Here is an 18,639-nt window from a genome sequence, read left to right on the forward strand (position 1 = left end):
TCCTTTGAGATACTTTAGAACATGTCGTGCTGCTAAGAAGTGAGGCACTCTTGGATTAGACAAAAATTGGTTAAGTTGTTGTACAACATAGCTGATGTCTGGTTTAGTCATGTTCAAATATAGGAGTTTACCTATAATCCTTCTATAAACCCCTGGATCAGGAAATTTAGCTCCATCATAAATGCTAAGTTAGTTTAAGTCCCTTAGGGAGAGGAAATGCATGCAGATGAACAGTTGGTCATAGAACAATCTGTAAGTAAAGTAAGGATATATTTCCTTTGATTTAATAGAATTTCAAATGAATCTCTTTTGACTTCTATGCCTAAAAAATATATCAAAGGCCCAAGGTCTTTGATAGTAAAAGCCTTATGCAGTTCTTTGAGATTTTGAATTATAGAAATGTTGTTGCCAGCAACTAACAAATCATTTACCGCGAATAATTTTCTTTTTTGGGTTTTACATAATTTATATATATAATTTAATTTTTTTTTTTTTTTTTTATGATATAAAAAAATTTGTATTATATATATTATTTATATTATTTTTATACATTAAAGAGAATGGAGAGGTGAGAGAGATAAAGATTTCGTGTATCAGAAGAGATGAAGGGACGAGAGAATTGAAGAAAGATAATGAAGAGGTGAGAAAATTTTGCAAGCCAATTGACTTTAAACTTGAGAATTTCAAATGGCGTGATTTGATTTGTAATTTCAGATCCCCTAAGTTGACCAATAATTTGAGTCAATTCCATATTTCAAATTCTTAATCATCTAAATACATTACATATGATTAGAGAGAATCCAAAAAGAAACAAAGTTAACAAAAATTAAATAACTTGCCAGTCACATTTTTTTTTATTACTTGATCAGTTTTAAATAGGGGTGTTTATGGGTGGTTAATCTTTCCAAAACGACATTTCTGATTCGTTAACCGAAAGTTTCAGCTCGCCATTTTTGTTAACCGTAATTGTTGGCGGTTAACCTGTTCTTCGATACAGTTTTATGGTTAACCATTAACTCTTACTCTAAGTTTTTAGTAATTAATATATTCAATTTTCACTTGCAACATAAAAGTTTAGAAGTTGGTGAAACGTTCACTGCCAACATTTTGATTATTCAACTTTTCTTTTGTATGTTGGAGACAAAATTTAGTCAAAAATGAGTCAAATTTGGTAATGAGTCCAATTGTAGTAGGTTACTTTGATACGTTGGTATAGTATAGTCAGTATTTCCTTTTATATGTTACTTTAATATAAAATTTTAAATATAGTATAAATTGATCTTATTTTAAAGTACTTTTTGAACACTTTCCAATGGTACAAAAATTATAATTTTACGAACTATATATTAAAAGTTATAATCAATTTACTATATTTTCATTGTTCTATTTATTCCTATCCTAAACTTTATTTGTATTTTAATCAATTTGAAACTCTATTTATATTATAAAAAAAATGACACGACACTTAATGAGCGTGACAAATGGTGTCCAATGAGGACGCCAAATATCATGTAATTTTATATTTTCAGTACATCTTGTGTGGACCGGATTTACAATAATTTATTCTCAAACTGAATTTATCATGCAAAAACTGACTTTATTAGAAAAAAAAAAACCCAGCTATATCATAAGAGAACCATCTATGTCAAAAAAAATTGATTATATCATACAAAATGACTATATAAAAGGTGATTATATCATACAAAATTAATCATATCAAATGAATACTGACTATATGGAACGAAAAGAGATTATATTATATGATTTTCGATGCATAATAAGCTATTATAAACCTGATCCATCCAGTTTTTTTTAAATCTTTTGGAGTGTTACATTTAGGGCCTGTTCTCCCCAACTTATTTTCAGTTCAGGTCGGTTTGGTTCTATTTGGTTCAGTTCAATTCAATTCAATTCAGTTTAGTTCTTAAATGATAATCATTATTATTAATTAGTTATAATTTAATTCAGTTCAGTTTAGTTTTATGCCGAAGAGAACAGACCTTTAAGGGTGGGAGTTCGGTGTACGATTTGGATTTAGGCCTAATACAATTCGATTCGAATAAAATTTGGATTTTAGTTTTTTCCAATCCAAATCCAAACCAATTAGAATTTGAGTCCAAACTAATCCAATTCGAACTTTCCGACATTAGATTGGATCCGATTCGAATTATCCAGTTTTTTAAAACTATATTTTTTCAATGAAATAAATTTCGCGTCGTGCATCAACATAAAATGTTCCATAATTGAAGTAATTCATATAACAAACAAAACATTAATAAACTAATGACAATGAATAATTCATTAGAAAGTCATAATTCAGTAGAACAGAAGGTTCAACAACAACGTTACAATATATTCAACTACATAGCATATTCAACTTTACATCGAGCCTAAAAGTTTTTTCCCTCTAGGCAAACCCTTGGGACGGCGATTTTTCTAGGGTTTCTTCTAGGTTTTCCTCTCTAGAGGTTTCTCAAGTTTTCTTGAGTTTTGTCGATTCTTTGTTTGGCATAGGACGATCTGTTCAACGGGCGGGTTCGGGTCGGGTCATGTTGTATGTGGGTCAAATGGGGTCGGGTTTGAAGTCATTACTGACGGGTCGTATCGGGTCAGGGGCTAGACTGACCCGACCCGACCCTGACCCTATTTTAAAAAAAAAGAAATCAAATGAGCAGAGTTAGAAAAAACAACTAGCTCTGATTTCTCTTGTCCTTGCGAAATATGGCATATGAAAGAGCTTATCAACTAGCTTAAGAAAGTCGAACTTATCAAATATCAATCCAACTGAAATTTCTCTTCAAATGCTTACTCATTTACATCAAACTTTTCTTTTTATTTGACGAGAACACATCAAACGTATGCTTAAATACTCACCCAAATATCCCATCTTTTAACTTCCTTCCTACAATCATACTATACCTTCTCTCTCTCCTCTCCAACTTCATTCTTTTACCCTCAACGAACCTTCAATATTTCCATCAATGGCGGCAGATTGGTCTGAACTTCCTTCAGAACTCGTAGAACTCATCTTCAACCTCACTAACACTTCTTTAGAAACCTGCCATTTACGCTCTGTTTATTCTTTTTGGTGTTTCTCTTTTCCTCCTAAACAACCTACTACTCATTTTCTCTCTCCTCCAATCAAAATCTTCAACACTGAAGAAACCCATAATCTCGACCTTCGTTTGGTCAAACAATCTGTCTTTCTAGTTTCTCGCTCCTCTGACCCTAATTCTTGTTAGGTCATCAAAACTGAGGAGAACAAAATAGGGGTGTTGCGCCTTTTGAGCCCTTTATCTAAGAGAGGAGAGAGAAGACAGTAGAGATAAGATGGTAGAAAGAGAAATTAGTGTTTTTTAGACAAAATGAGTAGGACTAGGTTAGACCTGACTAAACTTTAAGTGACCCTTTTATGACCCGACCCGCCAATATCTTATTAGGGTCAGACCCTATACGACCCGACCCTATTTTTATTGGGTCGGGTCATGATCCTGTAATAAAGGGTCGGGTCAAGGGTTTTTTTAGGGGACCCGAACCATTGAACAGGTCTAGCATAGGTGTTTTCTCGATGGAAAACACAGAATCTGACGTCCTAGGGCGTGATCAAGAAAGATCTGAAAGTGCGCAGGATGATAAAAAAATTTGATGAGGAGGTTGTGAATGGGTAGTAGAAGATGCAAAGGAGGAAGAAGCCAAAACTTCCTTGATGATTATAGGACGATCGATTGTGGACGAATAGATCGGTGAATTCCCGATCCCTAATTGATACATACGCTAACAAATTCTGGAACCCTAAACATGGGATTGAAGCCAGAAAATAAAATTGACGATGATAAGTTATTTTCTTTCCAATTGTTTCATTGGAGGGATAAGTTACGTATAATGGAAAACCAGCCTTGGCATTTTGATCAATATGCGCTGTGTTTGAGCATATATTCTGGATGACGGAAAACCATCAGATACTCAACTTCATTCATTACCATTATGGGTGAGATTCTACAATTTACCTTTTAAGGGACGCAGTAGCTCTCAGAACGCTCGAATGTTGGCGAGCAAAATAGGAGCTTATGTTAAGACGGATGTGACGACTGCTATGGAGATTGAAAGATCGATCCAGATCAGGATCAAGGTGGATGTCCGACAACCATTGAAGGGCAGGGCGAAGTAAAAATTAAGATTCGCGGGGGGATCAGGCCACCATTCCAGTAAAATACGAAAAACTTCCATTGTTCTGCTATATTTGTGGTGTGTTAGGTCATGGCTGAGAAGGACTGTGATAAGCAAAAAGGAGACGCATCACCGAAAAAAGGTTAGGAGGATGGCTTAGGGCATCTCCATGGAAGGTTCATCCAAAGCTTTTAAATAAGAGAGTGGAAGGAGTCATTGAACAACTAGGAAATGTTGGTATCCAGGAGACATCTGTGAGTAGGGGGATAGCAAGTTAGGGTTTTAACTCTACATCAGCAAGTTAGGGTTTTAACTTTGGGGGTTAAAAAAAAACTTAAACTACAAATATATAGCCGTATGGTATAGTTATACGGAAAACACCCTCACGCTGCGTCGGTACCCCCAACCTACGCCATTAGAACCTCTCACTTCTCAGCTTCCCGGATCTAATTGTGGCTTTTAATTTGAATGAATTGATTACTTCATTTTCATCAGTAGATTGAAAAAACAGATTTTTCTTTTTTGTACTACTGCTGCATTTGTTTGTGTTGGCAGCAATCAGAAGAGGCAAGAGTTGGCTTTGGGAGGAAATGGTAACGGCTTTTTTACTAGGATTAATTAATGCTATTTATCTTGTTAATGAAAGTCTCTTGCATAAATTCATACTTCCTTTGTGTTTTTTTTGTTTGTTTGATCTTTCTCCCTTGGAATATTGAAGTCAAAGATAGAAAATTTTGACGATGTATAGGTGATTATTATCTATGCGAAAACACATTCATGTATTGGTTTCCACCTGTAGTTTAAGAATATCAACTTTTCGTAATTTTTACTAGTACTTATTTAGAGATATTAAGGATCAAAGATGTGCTATAGAGACTATGCAGAAGTAAGTAGGAAAGACGAAAAAAATATAGAGTGAGTACATTTCATGTGCTATTTTTGACAATTTTTACCCCATACTTTCCCTGAACGTAGTCCTAGTTAAACGTACATATTCTCTATTTCAACGTGTTTCTTTGGCTAAATCATAATGCATGTTGTGTTCCAGGATAGTTTTTTTCAACTTCCAGATGATATTTTGGTGAAAGATGCTATTTTCCAGGATAGGATTAGTCAACTTCCAGATGATATTTTGTTGAATTTTTTGTCTAAATTGGAGATGAAAAATGCAGCGCAAACTAGTGTTGTCTCAAAATTGTGGAGGTATTTGTGGACTTGGCGGACTGATCTCGACTTCGATCCTGCAATATTATTCCCACATTGTCATTATGTTCCTTTCTACAGATTCACGAACGAAGAAGGAAACCGATACTTGAATTGGGTTAATCAAGTGGTGAACATGCATTGTGGTCTACATCTTAATAAATTCAGAGTTGTTTTCTCTCGTCTCTCGGCCCACCATTCTGCTCATCTTGACAAATGGGTTAAATTTGCATTCTCAAAACAAGTACAGGAGCTAGTGTTGGAGTTAGTTTATAACGATTCTTTCAAGTTCTCTCTTGGATTTGACATTTTAAACCATTCACCTTGTAATAGTGGCATTAGTGCCCTTAAATCGCTTCATCTATCATATGTTTTTTTTTTTTGATCCATATGAGCCACGAAAGCAGTACAAAGTATAAAGAAGGGGAGGGGGGATTCGAACCTGTGACCTATCGTTCACAGCACCTCAATCTTAACCACTAGGCCAAGACATCCTTGGTTAACTTCATCTATCATATGTTGGTGTGAGTAAAGATTTTTTGGAATATATATTCTCGCGGTGCCACCTCTTGGAACGGCTATTTACGTGTTGTTTGGACGTGGAAAGTTTGAAAATTAAGGCCGGCAAGTTGAAGTATCTGACCCTTATCAATTGCGAAAATTTGAAAGAGCTTGAGATAGATGCCATTAATCTAATGTATTTTAGATATGAAAACTATCTTTATCCCGAATTTTTGCCGCGTTTGGTGTTTAGCAGTGTACCAAAGCTTGTTGAAGCATGTTTTGCAGGGCATATTTGCACATGTCCATACCCGATTTTGGACCACATCTCTTACATCTCCGAGCAGCTCACCAAGCTCTCATTTTCGCCACGAGTTAGTACATGATTAGTGCATTGTATCTCATAAAGTTTCTTTTAGATTTGTTGTTGTTTGGCTTAGAATAACCTTAATCTTGCTTCTCAGCTTGACTTTCGCAGAATTTTTGAGGAAGGCTGGCCTTTGGAAATTGCCTATTTTTTTCCGAACATCAAGCATCTCACATTGACTTTTACGGCTAAACAATGGAGTTGCATTAACTACGACATATGGTTCATTGAGGCATGCCCAATGTTGCTCGAATTGAAGCTAGAGGTATAATCTGAGCTCTGAGCTACATATGAATTCCAACGTTGTGCTCAGTACTATATCTTCTTTCTTTCTCATTTTAACATTGGAATCTCTTGCAACCATCAAATTGACTAAAATATCTCTTTTTATTTCTATGGTCACTAGCATTATTGTATTCTAGGGTGTTTTGAAAAGCATATTTTCTGATGGTAGATATGAATGTAGATAGAAGTATAGACAGAGTTACTCTTTAATTTAGGTCTGTCTAAGAACCATTCTTAAATTAATAACCGCGAAATTGCTTATAGTCTACAACCAAAAACGACCAAGACTAACTAGTTAAGGAGATGTGGTGGAGCACCCACAATTATAGAATGGTATAGATGTGGTTCAAGGTTCAAGGTTACATAGAGCATGTTCACCAATGTCGTTGTTGTATGTATCCTGAAATTAATGTTAAGGATGTGTCATTCCCAGCGTCTGATTGAGGGCATAACATGCTTTCACTTTTCTTTTTGTTTTTTTCATTATCTTTCATTATAAGTGAGCTTTTCCTCCCCTTATCAATTCACTCCTTAAAGGATATCTTATATTTATATTATACATGGTTTTTTTTTTTTTAAAATCAACCTAACTTATGGAATGCAACTTCTGCTCAAACCACCTTACATTACACCCAGTAACAACAATCTACCAAATCAATGAAAAAAAAAAGAGAAAGGAGAAAGACACGGCTATGTGTTCTACTTTCACTCCATTGACTCTATCTCTGAATTATCACAGATTATGTTATGTCTAGAAACTAGAACAAAAGATCAATGGAAGGTGGGAACGGTGTGAAGTTTGCACCAGCGAAACTTTGCATATATGTACCTGGCACAAACATTATCTTAATTGACATATTGGGAGTGATATGGAAGAAAGTAGATCATGGTATTCTATTGAAAATTTAGCAAGATGTCAATTATGTGGACGAATTGAAAATATTAAAACTAGAGATCGTATCTTATGCTATCATATTTAGTCGTGTGTCTTTTGCTAGAAATCTTGTGAGTTTTGCATTTATACACTTTCCTCGAGATTGCGATGAAGGAATCCATCACTTACATCCATTTGGGAAGGTTTCAGTATGTTGTCTTTGGAGAAACCTTCTCACCAGCCTTGCCTTGTTCCTTTCCACACTTTCATGTGCTTTTTAATATGTACTTTGTTTTAAAGAGTCATCTACACCGAATGGACTCCTTGGGTAAATTTAGTGACCTATAAGGTGTCATTAAGTTCCAAGGCATCTTGCTCTTGGTTCATAGCTTTTGGCTTGCACCATTGCAGCTATTAGATGCACCATTGCAGCTGTATCATCCTGGGATCAAGTGCCAATTATAGCCTCCTAAGATGGCACACTAATTATACCCTCCGCGCTCTCTCTTTTACAAGCTGTAAGTTTTACTTAATCCACTGTGCGAACTGACGAGCAAAAGTTATCTAATGTTTGTGCAGATAGACTGGATGGAGGATAAGATTTGGGAGGAGGCTCCAGCACTGCAAAAAATTGAATTTGAAGAAGAAGGAAATAACAAGGGGTCAGGGAGTGAGCTGCTATTGGAAACGGATAGGCAATTCCAGGATGTGCAGCTGGTTGATGTAATCAAAGATGAGAATGACAATTACCCAAGTCATCAACACCTTAGGGTACTAGAAATTGCTGGCTTTCGAGGCTGTCGAGCTGATGTTGATTGTGCATTGCGCATTGTACATTATGCCCATTCTCTTGAGACAATCATATGCGACCCACGGGAGTTTTTAAGGACTCGGACAATGGAATTCATAGAAGACGATGAGGAAACAGATATTTTTAGAAGGCTAGCTCGTAAGTTTGCTAGAATTGTACCACCAAATGTGAAGGTGGTTATTCTATGATATGGCCAATGGCCAGCAGGCAGCCACTACAAGATGAAATTTCATTTAAAACTTACTTGGTGTGCAATATGTACTCAGGAGCAATAATACTTGCCAGGTGCTATGTGACATTTGCTCAATTTGGCGGAGTTGCCACTCTTCTCTTGGAAGTTGGGACTAGTGTAACAGCATTGCCTCTCTAGTCTAGTAGTCTCTGGGTTTGCTAAGATAAGTTAATTCTATATGGGTGTTGTATGATTATCGATTTTTTTTTTCCTTTCACTCGTTTCTTCTCTCAATCCAAATACTAGAATTGGATTTCTGTTTTGTATTATTATAATGAATTATGACGAACCCTGACTTAAGGTCCTTCAACATTACGATATATCCTCATATATTTATTTATATATACTAATAAACCTTAATCATTTTTTCGTATGTGTCAGCTATAAAACAGCTCTCGCCATTTGGAAGCAAAAATATTGCCTCAACATTTCGGTGGCCACGTGTCATCCTAAAATATAGCTACATAATTGCTTTCGTCATGTGTCATGTTTTTAACAAATGTTTGCCACATAAATTTCAATTTAATTGGCCATCTTTCAATAATCAAGCTTATGTCAATCAATTACAATCTTTAAAATATGAAGATAAAACATGTGGATGCTTAAATTATGTGCAAGTTGATCACCTAAATCTCAATCATTCCTATATTGCAAAAGGTGATTTTAGGGATTTTATTTTTTCAATCTTTATGATATGGTTTTAAACAAAAACGAGTATTTTTTTGTAAACCCTAATTCTAGTACAATAAATATTCTATTCATGTTTGCATTGCAATATTACACCAAACTCTATAAACTCTAATATCCTTCACCTAAAAACTTAAATTTTCTTCGAATGGAGAATGAAGATGGTTCATTTGAAACAACACCTTCACCTACACGTTTAAAAATTTGGCATCCTAAATTAGAACACTCAATTTTTTTATCATCAAAGTATGGTATTAACAATATTACATTCAGATTATTTTAAACTCTGTACCAAGTTTGCTAGGATGTTACAACGGATCAAGATTTGAATTTGGATAATTGGTATATGGTGAAATATGTATTTTCTATGATCAAGGATTCTAGAATTTATTTGGATTTAGAATACATGGTATTAAACTTTCATCATTTCAATCCTCAAAGAACTCATAAAATTTGTGAAGTTTATTTTGAAGAAATCAACTTAAACGAGGAAGATGTTATACCAACTAAATTATTCATATTTCTACTTCATAAATTATTCAAGATTTTCATACAATTTCTGATGTAAATGTTCGACGTTTTATGATTCATGGAAATTTTATATTCTCGCTTATGAGTGATGTAATTTTTTTAGTTTTGAAGAAAACAATCTAAATTAAAATACATATATGTTTTTATATAATTGGTTCTTTGTATGTCTTTTTGCGTTTGTACCCCTAATTATATCACAACACAATTTACAATAAGTATTCAATTTTATTTAGAAAAATAGTATTTGTTTGTTTTATTTGATACTCTTCATTTTAGTTATTAATATGCAGTTACGCCTGATCTATGGTTATATCACTTATATGTAATAATTGTTTGTAAAAGTTTCCACCATTTAGAGAATTAGCAACTTAGATATGAACTCTATACAAGTCTCTTTCCATAATTCAATCCAATAAAAAGAAGTAATCCGTCTTGTATGGATCCAGTTCACATTAAAAATACTGTGGATCAGGCCTAGACACGTGCCTCACTACTAACTAGTCACTCCCGCTTTCCAAAATCCGCGCGATTTTCTCTCTCTTCAATAGATTATCTCGCCCTAAAATTTGAACAAAAACAATTATTCAGAACAAACATATACTATATCATTTTAAAATACACTATATCATGTCAAAATACACTATCATGTCTAACACTATAACAATCGATTATGTTAATTCTGTGTAATATATAAATAAAATATACTATAACATTTCAAAATATACTATAACATTTCAAAATACCCTATATTATGTTAAAATACATTATATCATGCAACATTATCATGTCAAAAAACACAGCAAAAGACTATCATGTCAAAATACACTATATCATGTCAATATACACCATATAACATGCAACACTATCATGTCAAAAAACTCAGCAAAATACTTTAATTTTAAAATACACTATATCATTTCAAAATACACTATATCATTTTAAAATACACTATATCATATCAATATACACTATCATGTCAAAAAACTTAGCAAAACACTATGATTTTAAAATATACTATATCATTTTAAAATACACTATAACACGCAACACTAAACGCAACAAAAACGGAAAGTTGTAATCATTAAAACTCATGTGAGATGGATAAGGTGTACACAAAGTTAATGTGCATCAGGTTCATATTAGTTTTTTTAAAAAAAGAAGAGCCGAATCACAAAAAAAAGAGATTTGTAGATTTCATTCTAAAAACAATAAGAGCCTAAAGAAACAATATTGTCCATATATATTAGGAAGTGATATGTTTGCAATACAATTCGGCAAGGCATTTAAAGGCCAAATTTGCAATCAATTAGCAGAATTTTTTTTTTTACAACGACGCAGTAGATAGTCCTAAGGCATTAATTCTGCGACATTTTATGCATTTCTTAAGCAATCTTATTATGTGAATCTAAAACCATTTAGAGGGTAATTTTTCATGCATGCATAAATTTTTGGAAAAGACCGTATCACGTTAGTCTTAACGTGAGACCTGCCCGAACCCGAAAGATATATGTATTTCAAAAATGGACCGCGTCTCACAAAGTCTCACGATAATATTTTTGGCGAATTAGTTAAGGATTTTAGCAAAATAGTTTAGAGCCGGTGATCTTTGTGTAGACTTACATTATTTTTTAGTTAAAATATCCAGTATATTAGTAAATGTTCTTCTATAATTAGTTAAGATTTATTGAGCATTATTTATTATCTAATATAAATGAAGAAATAACTTTTTTTTTGTAAAACTAATATGTTAAATACAAAAGATTACATGAAAAAAGAACTTAAAACAACCTCACATTTGGATTAATTGTACCAATTTCAGTTTGGTCCATGGAATTTATTTTTTAAGTCTTCTCGAGATTTAAAAGAATTTGATTTCTCTATGATACCGCTTTTGAGGGAGCCCTCGAAAACCATCCGGGTCTTAAATAACCAAACCAAAATAGTTGTACTTGATTAGCATTATTCTTCTACAATTGATATTGTAGTTAAGACTTTGTTTATACTTGCAATAGTATTTTCGTAGACTTCTTGCAGTACCTTTATTTCTTGCATCTTACTTCTGAGAATAAGATTGTAGAACTTTCTTACAATTTCAATATTGCCATAGCATGCGCCAGGTTACATTAACGTCTGTTTTAGTGGTCGTCGCTGCATAGATGTCGTTGACTGGGCATTTTCTTGTAGTGTTTGTAACCACTCCAGAGGTTTCTCTATCCATTTCTCTTTTTCACACTTCGCTCTTTGCAAATCTAGTCCACTTTTTGCACATGTACCTATGTAGTATTGTTGTGATGGAACGCATGTGCATGATTCTCAAGGCATGAAAATATAACAATCTTGGTAGCATAACTTTGACATCATGCTATTCAACTATTATGAATAAATTAATAACTAATAATATTTAGGTATTAGTTATGTTTTTCATATAAAAAATTAAACTTTCAATTTTCAAAAGTTAAGAATTTCGGTACCAAAAGTGATCTGACATGTTTCTTCAAAGTTTATGCAAGTGCAAGTTATCGTTTGATCATGGGAGTATATATTACCATTTGTGATGAATATGTTTCAAATTCTTCTTTCACTTCAAACATGATAGACATCTTATTAGGTGAAAAAATAACAAAGTAAGTGCTTGTGGACATTGTCATCGCAAACTCGTGCTCAAATATTTTACTTACATTCAAATTAAACAACGAATTCAGGTTGTATGCAGAGAATGGAGGAGGAAAATAATGCGGGTTTTAGGGAGTCTCAATGGAATAGAGAATGATTTATGTGTGCTACTAAAGTTAGGGCCAATAAAATGCGTTATAATCTAATTTTTATGATATAAGAGACAATTTGGGTATTTTAGGCCAATAAACCCCTGATGTTTGTGTTTGGGTCTAAAATACCTTTACTATTGATGAAACCATAACGCTATTAGGTTTTCCCATCTCTCCCCTAATTTTCTCTCCGTCCTCCCACCATCCTCCATTAATGAACCTCTAAGTTTTCTCTCTTCTCCCACCATCCTCCATTTGTGACATTCTAAACCTCAAAATTTTCTCACTCTCCTCCCACCATCCTCCATTATTATTTTTTTTGAATTTTCGAGTAGTCTATTAAATTAACAAAATAAAATCATATTTAGTTTGTTAAATTAATTCAATGGATTTTTTTTAACTTAATTAATCTCATTAATCTACAAACAATTGTTGCACCAAAATCAATCCAAAGTCACGATTGGAAGGTGAATTAGGTAAATCCAAACGATAGGAGATGGTGCAGATAGGCGGCAAAGGAGGGGGAGAATTGCGGTGGCTATTTTGCGAGTTGGACAGCGAGGCTGGGGCGGCTGACAACGGACGACGCGAACTGGACACAGGGCGAAAGAGAAAGAAGATGGAGGAAGCAAGCACGACGAGAGAGAAAGAAGAAGGAGGAAGCCAGCAGAGAGAGAGAGAAAGAAGAAGACTTCAAACAGGGCGCGAGCTGCAGTGGGGGTACCCGACGGTGTTCTGTTGTTCTAGCAGTGCACCGGCGAGGGTGCATAGGGAGAGGAAAAAAATTAACGGTATTAACATGCCGTCATTAATAAGGAGATTTTAGATTAAAACACAAACCTCACGGGTACTTGAGGAATTCCCCAAATGTGTGGGGTAATTTGGAAATCCGCCAAACCTCGGGGATACTTTAGGAATTCTCCCTAAAATATTTCATTAGCTTTGGCGGAGCTATACAAGAAACCCATAATAAACAAATTTCCTCCATTCTAAATATGTATAATATTTGAATAGTAATAACAAATTCATCTAACAACCTTATCATATACTCTCTGATAAATGTATAAGAAAAAAATGCAGTCAATTGTGATCTTATTTGATTCGTCTTAATGCATACTTTCATAATATCAACTTTTTATAATCAGTAGGGTAAAAAAAGGAAGGGTTGTGCTTGTAAAAAAAAGCGCAACCCTTCTTACATTCAGAAGGGCTGCGCTTTTTCTACAAGCGCAACCCTACTAAGTGAAGGGTTGCGCTTGTAAAAAGAGGCGCAACCCTTCTGACTAAGTAGGGTTGCGCTTGTAGAAAAAGCGCAGCCCTTTATGGGCTTTTTTTAAAAAAATGATATTAATTGTAAGAGAGATTACAACACGCCTCATTTCTCCTCTCTCTCTCATTCTCTCTCCTCTCCCTCACGGATCTTCACGCACCCCTTCATTCTCTCTCTTCTCCCTCATTCTCTCTCCTCTCCCTCACGGATCTTCACACACCCCTTCATTCTCTCTCCTCTCCCATTTTTCTCTTTCTCTCATCTTCTCTTCAAAAAAGAACTAATTTGAGTTTCAAGATCTGGGTTCTTTTCGTCGTTCATCTCACGTCTTTCGTCTCATTCTCTCACGGATCTGGGTTTTTCAGTTTCAAACTACATCTGGGTTTCAAGATCTGGTTCTTTTCGTCGTTCATCTCACGGATCTTCTCATTCTCTCTCCTCTTTCGTCGTTCGAGATTATGAAACAGCAGTAGCCCTTTCGTCGTTCAAAAAAAACTTTAATTAAGCCGGTCGAGATTATGAAGGCAGCAGTAGGAATGGAGATGTTCGAGGCTAATGCAGATTATGGAGGCAGCAGTAGCCGGTCGAGATTATCGCGATCACCAATGTTTTGTTTTTCTGTTTTGTTTTTAGGTTTTGATGAACCGGATTTTTTTGCTTCTTCAACCAAGAAATTTTCATATGTTACAATCGTTTGTATGGTGCTTAATGCAGATTCAAAAGATCTATGGCTAATGCAGAAATTTTTTTGCTTCTTCAACCAAGATGTATGGTGGTTTTGATGAACCGGATTTTGTTTTTTCATTTTTGTTCTATTTTAGTTCCTTTTTTTCTATTTTCGTTTGTTTGTTGGCAGGAACTTCAGAGAGTTAACTACCTAGTAAGGACCTAAAGTATGAGAGTTTTTTCCAACAAGGACCTCAACAATTTTTTTGATCTACTAAGGACCTCATATCTACTATGGTTACATTTTCCATCCAATATTATTAACTTTGTTTTCTTTTTGTTTTAAAAAATAGAAATGGCCCCACCAACTCAATTATTCTTTATCTCTTTCCATATTCCTCTTAATTTGACTTTAACTTTTTTTCCCATAAAACTATGAGTATTTTTATCAGATTGGTACTTTATGATACATTATTTAATCACATGAACATATTTTAAAAAATTATCACATGTGTGTATTTTCAAAGATTTTCTTTAATCATATGAGTATATCTTAAAATTTGGACTACATATTGATAGTGCAAATTTTAAAATGTATCCTCTCGCAATGTGCGCATTTTTAAAAAATGGTGATACTGGTATAACAATATTTTTCAAAATTTTATCTTTTTTTTTTTGAAAAGATACAAGTAAAGTTTAGGGAACTCTTCTTTCAAGAGTATACCCTAAACTATCTAGAGTAACTAAATAATTGAAAAACATATCGGACTGAACATCAACTAATTGAGATGGATTTTGGAGATGGTGCCCAATCTTTGAGAGGTAATCCGCAACCCGGTTGGCTTCTCGATAGACGTGAACAATTGTAACCTTCCGGAATGAAGACAAAAGTTGAATGTATCTTAAAGTACTAATTTGACAAAAATACTCATAGTTTTATGAAAAAAGAGTTAACGTCAAATTAGGAGGAAGATGGAGAGCGATAAAGAATAATTGAGTTGGTGGGGTCTTTTTAATTTTTTAAACAAAACATAAACAAAGTCAATAAAATTGGATGGAAAATGTAACCTATTGGATGGAAAATGTAACCATGGTTAATTTGAGGTCCTTAGTAGATCAAAAAAATTGTTGAGGTCCTTGTTAGAAAAAATTCGCATAATTTAGATCCTTATTGGGTAGTTAACTCGAACTTCAGATCTATAATTTTAGGGTTTTTTTCATTTTTGTTTATTTTTCTCATTTTTTGTGGAACTAATTTGATGTTCTTATTAATTTATAATTTCGTTTTGTTGAAGTATTCATTTGATCCTTTCATCTATAGTAATATTGTTTGTAAATTTCAGCTGTTCTTGGTATGTTTAGGAGTAAATTTTAAAAATGTAAAAAAAAAATTATTTTTTTATTTTTTTATGGGTTAGTAGGGCTGCGCTTTTACCTAAAAAACGCAGCCATTCGTTGTGAAGGGTTGCGCTTTTCTAGCGCAGCCCTACTTAAAAAGTGAAGAGCTGTTACTGAAAGGGTTGCTATCAAAAAGCGCAGCCCTACAGGTCTTTTTCAGCGCAGCCCTTCTTCATTTTTCCACTAGTGAATTTTCACTAATGCTTAATTAAAATAATAAGAAATAAAGTAGCAGATTGGATTACATATAGGTAGAAAATGTTGAATATTATTAAAAACAGATGAGTATGTATAGGACAATAATAATGGATTAGATGCATCATATAGGGTGTGCTTTAATCAACTTCTATTTACTTATCTATAGGAAATATGTATCCCAACAACTAGTTTTTGATACAAAAAAAAATCCTAGTTTTCTTTTCAGGGCCGGCGGAGGGGCGGCGCGATCGCGGCGACCGCGCAGGGCCTCCGCCAGTTAGGGGCCCAAAATCAAATTTGGTATGGTATATTATAACTACGCATCAAATAATGACAAGCAAAATTGCTTTGGCTTAGTGGTGAATGCTTTTAAATAAAAACCCTCTAGTTAGGGGTTCAATTATTCACAATGACAATTTTTTGAAAAAACACACACTAGACATGGCGACACAACTTCCCACAATAATTACTATGTTTCCCCATAATAATTACTACTGTTTCCCATAATAATTACTATTCTATTCTTATCTCTTTTCTTTTCACTTTTTTTTTTTAATGTTAATTAATTATATTGTTTCTTGATCTAGATTATTTTGTTCCTTCAAAAAAAAAAATACTAGGAGAAAAATTAGTTTTAGCCATCATCTGTACTAAGTATTATATGTACTCCATATATATATAGAGAGAGTCAAAAGAAAGGACCCAATTTTAAGAAATTGCACAGGGTCCCGAAAATCGTTGCCACGTCCCTGTTTCTTTTCTCTCTCTTTGCCCTCTATTCTCTTTTCCTCCTTCAAAAACCTAGTTTCCTTAGTCGGTCTAGTTAGTAGTTACCACCTACCTTTTGGTTAAAGGTAAGCCTTAATTCTCTTGTTTTTTTTTCTAGTTTTTATTTCATGTCAATAATAAAACTCGATTCTCTATATTGGAATGTTTTACTACCTAATTATTGGATTATTTCTATTTACCTATTGGGTTTACTCTATCATTATATTGGATTTTATCTATCTATGTTCTTAATTTCGCAGAAAAATTAAATTTGTTAACGAAGATTTGTGCAGTGTCACGACATAATTGAATTCTACATTTATAATCAATTGGAATCTAATTTAGTTCTAATTCAAAACTATAACAGATCAAAAGACCCCATCGTGAAAGGATGTATCAAACAATGAATATGTGATGGAACAGTGTATACAAAAGTGTCAAATCTCATTTACAACGATCGTGGTTTTTCTAGGTTAGAATTTTACTTGATCAAGATTGTTATATACTCCCTCTATATATATTTTTTTTATTTTACCCACTTGAAATTTTGACATTATTCACAATTAAAGATCAGAATCTTTAAAAAAATTTCTCAATATATAGTAAAGTGAGGTCTTGTTTGATTCGTCTCAATGAGTACTTAATATTCAATCGTTTTAATTTTTAGTAATATACATCAAAGAAAATTAAGGTCCAAGAAGCGCATTGACAATGTCCAAAAAAGTGGATAAAGTATTTGCCTACTGAGGGGGTATTTGTTAGTTTCGATTTTAATTGTAAATGTTGTAAAAGTCTTTCATTATTGAATTAATTTTACATTTCAAGAATCTATAGAAAAAAGATAAGATATGTTAGAAAATTTTAGAAAAATCAAGAAATTTTCAAAGATAGGAAAAGTTAAGACAAAACTTGGGTTACTATATAAAAAGAAGTTCAAAATAAATAAATTTTGTAGAAAAATGAGATAAAGTTATATAAAAAAATACGTAAGGTAAGTTTGACGCAAGTCTTGGAGATGAGAATTTGCTTCTTGCCCTAATGGAGTTTGCAAAGTGGAGCAGTCTTAACATGAGTCTCGAAAATTAAGATTTGTTGTAAGAGTTTTTCAAAGATGAAATGGATTAAATAAAATGATTTTAAGATATAAAACCAGAATGAAATTGAAGTGAATCTGAAGAATAAATAAAATAGGTAAATTTAGTGGAAAGCTAATTGTGATATGGTTGCAGTTTGGAGTTGAGTATGAATGATAAACTCGCCCCTTATAAATAATGTCAAAAAAAAAGGTACAATGTAACTCTGTATCACATAAGGTAAAAAAAAAAAGGATAGCCTCTGTGTATATTAGTTTAAAGTTGATTTATTATTATTGAACAATTGTACCAATTTGCTCAGGGATGGGTACATAAAACATTTACCCCCAATCATCTTCTAAAAGGTACCATTTTAGCACCAATACGGGCAATATCATCTAGGTGTACTCCCTTCACTTGAATTTAAATAAAATGAATTTATTAGTTGACTTAAATAATTCTTATTTTACTTTATGTTTACACCTCAAACTTATTTTTAAAGATGAATAGAGTGCTTCATTGAAAAAATTGATAATTTTGAACTGTTTTATATTAAATTTTTATTATGTACATGTTAATGCATGTCACATTCAGTACCAATCTTAATAGTATTGAGTACTTTGAGCGACCCGATCCGTTTATCAGTTGACTCTATTTGAAATTTTCAATATCTAATCCGGTATTTTTATTTTCGTATAGTCTAGCTTGGGTATCCAGAAAATTATCGGATTTACAGATCGACTTTTTTCGTTTCAAATAATCTGAAAATCCTATCTTCAAAACTTTTTTCAATAAAAATCAAAATGGGCTTTAGTTTTTAAAAATTCCTAAATCTTTTTTTTT

This window comes from Beta vulgaris, chromosome 5 (assembly GCF_026745355.1).
Source record: "Beta vulgaris subsp. vulgaris cultivar EL10 chromosome 5, EL10.2, whole genome shotgun sequence".
NCBI classification, from domain to species: Eukaryota; Viridiplantae; Streptophyta; class Magnoliopsida; order Caryophyllales; family Amaranthaceae; genus Beta; species Beta vulgaris.